Raw genomic sequence first — 2,811 nt, 5'->3', positions numbered from 1 at the left:
ATCTAAGACTAGGGCTTACTTTAGCCTACTGAATTTTTTTAGGTTTGAACATTTTATTTATTTTATTTTTTGGTGGCCTGATTTATGTCCCTGGAGAATAGTAGAGAATTTCCTGGAAAAACCCACAAGGCTCAAGACAGCCACAGCCCCACCCCTGCTGGCTCCTCTTTCAGCTGTCCCCACAAACAACAGTCAGCCTAGAGCAGCTGCAGACACTGCCCCTCCCTTCAGCCTCCCTTTAATAGGGAGGCAAAGGGAACCAGGCTGCTAGGATGGGCTCAAGGGGATATGCTAGGACCTTATGACTTAATCCTTTCTGACCACCCTGGAGGCCGGACTGCCATCCTTCTCACCTCTGCTTAAGCCCTCTGCCAAAATGCTTAAAAAGGGGACAAAACTGTACCCTACAGTGGCAGGGAGAGCACAATCATTCCTAGCCACCTCCCCCTCCACACCCTCCACACTGGGAAAAGGAGGGACCCTCCGAAGTAGAGCTGGAGTGGTCCAGCTCCTTCTAGTGGTCAAATCTGGTAATGATTTCCTAGGTGAATTTTGTACTAGGTAGTCAGTCTCCAATGGTGACTTGGAGCCTTCCTTTCTAACCCCTGTAAAAAGCTGGGGCTTCCAAAGTTTATCAAACAAACCCAGAAACAGTTAGGACAGTGGAAAACTGAGCTTAAATAACACTCCGATACTTCTACCCTCGGGCACCTATAGGAAAGGGAGAGGACTTCATAATTTATAATTCGTGATTGGCATTCTGGGACTCCAAGATGCACAGGCTGAAGGGCCAGTTTGGAGGTCTTCTGTCTGACTCTCCATTACCACTGAAAGTGCTAGTTCTGCTACCTCCAATGAAAGCCATTCTGAATTAGTAGAGCAGCTCGTTGTCCTCTACAGCTGGGGGTTGCATTGCTGTCTAGAATGGGAAAGCAGGGACATGGATAGTACTTGAAGCCTTTTCCTGTAGGCACTTCTAGTTCTGGGTTTACCTGAGAGCTAAGGGTACTCTCTAGAGTTAGTCTGGTTTGAGATTCTGATTTAGGATGACCTAGATGACCGCTCATGAATCTTCTACAGAAGAGAGATAGATTTCCAGTGGTATTTGTGCACTGCAGGTTTAGGATTCTAAGAACGAAGCACTTTTTCATCTTTTGTGCCATTCACTCCTCACAGCATTATTGGACAGTGGTACTAATGTTATACTCACTTTATAGTGAAAGCCAGCTTTCAGAGAGGCAACTGACATTTAATTGCATGATTAATAAAATAGTAGAGTCAGGTCTCAAATCCAGGACTTTGGATGTCTCTTTGTGTCTGAGCTCAGGCACCTCACAATTTCATTGCAGCAGAACACAGCAGGTGAAGGATTGGTTGTGGTGGGTGGCTGTTTAGAGGGTGATGGCTGAGGGAAAACTCCACAGCAAGTTGAAACCAGGCCCAGGGTGTGGTCCTTGGGGATAGCATCTGAGAATAAGGGTGGGCTCTGCACTGGGGTGGGAAATGTTATTTTGTTCTCAAGCCAATGTCTACTCAAGTTTCCCTCTTAGCCCACCCCAGAGAGCCCTAGAAAGCAGAGAGAAGATAGAAGGTTTGAGATGGGAGGAAATAAGCATGAAGTTGCAGAAGGGATGTGTTTCTCTTTTGTGATGCTCGGAACTCAGCCTGATTTGTGTTCTGTATCTCTGCAGATGGCTTCCTCTATCCAAATGGGGCTGTTGCCATGCTGCTGCTTTGCATCCCCGGATCTGAGCAAAGATTCCTCCTCCTTTGTCTCCCCCTCTCCCCAGTACTGGTGACTCAGCTCCTCCTCTACTCTGGCTGCAGTTTAGGGGGGATGGGGGATGCTGAGAGCAGAGACTATTTTGGCTTCTCTGACCTTCAAAAGCAATTCTTGGCAGCCTGGGGCAAGGGTGGGGCTGGTGTTGGGTGTGTGAGTGGGTGGATGTCAAAGTGAGGAAGGCTTTAGGAGTTGGCCAGGCCTGGGGAAGGTTGATGGAAAGGAAGAAGCCAGGGAAGGACTTTGTGGGAACATGAGCATCACCAGGTTGGAAGGGAGTGCTAGAGATCTCCAGTTCCTCCCTTTGAATCCTAAAGCATGTCACTAAATCTGAGACAGAGGCAGAGACTAAGGGAAACAGAGCCAATATTAGAAGGCTTAAGATAGTATAAGACAGAGACATCAAAGAGACATAGACAAGTGCAGAAAATTGCATGATCCCAGGGTTCCTGTGCCCCACCCCAGATTGTCTAGGACCACGTGTCCACTCCAGAATTTCGAACTACCCTCCAACCCAAAATGATACCTATTTCTGCCCTCCCCTGGTTTCTGTAGCTGTGGCTCAGAAGCCACTGACAGAGCTCAGCACAACTCTGCTCCCCAGCCTTGGTCTCAAGCAGTCCCCTCACTCCTGCCCCGTGCTCTCAGGCCCCCAGCCCCTTTGTCTCCCGTTCCTCCAGGGATTGAAGGTCACTCCCAGGGTCTGAGGAGAGAGGCAGCAGATGGTTCCTGAGAGAAGGGGCGGGGCAGGCAGCCCGTACCTCCTCTGTCCCCCACAGTGTGCCGGAGCACAGGGCTTTGGTCTTTCGGCTGATGCTAAAAGAGTATTTCCTGACTGAGCAGGACTGGGGGAGAAGGGTTCTGTGGGCCATTGGAGACCACCCTGGTTCTTGGAGCTGCTAGACAACTCTGCAGACCCCCAGAGCCATGGGAGAGGCACCAGAGCACTGACACTGTAAAGGCACAGAAACAGTTAAGTCTCCAGTGCCTCGTCATGGACCAGCCCCTCTTCCCCGCCCTGGCACCGCCTT

At 49.8% G+C, this 2,811-nt stretch overlaps 1 protein-coding gene across 2 annotated transcripts in view; it reads left to right on the top strand.

Annotated features, from left to right (window-relative positions):
- Positions 1 to 2,811, top strand: part of MAP1A (microtubule-associated protein 1A) — a 20,742-nt gene that overhangs the window by 2,926 nt on the left and 15,005 nt on the right. The gene's annotated exons all lie outside the window — the stretch shown is intronic.

This window comes from Myotis brandtii, unplaced genomic scaffold, assembly GCF_000412655.1.
Source record: "Myotis brandtii unplaced genomic scaffold, ASM41265v1 scaffold521, whole genome shotgun sequence".
NCBI classification, from domain to species: Eukaryota; Metazoa; Chordata; class Mammalia; order Chiroptera; family Vespertilionidae; genus Myotis; species Myotis brandtii.
This window is presented reverse-complemented; position numbering and strand designations above follow the sequence as displayed.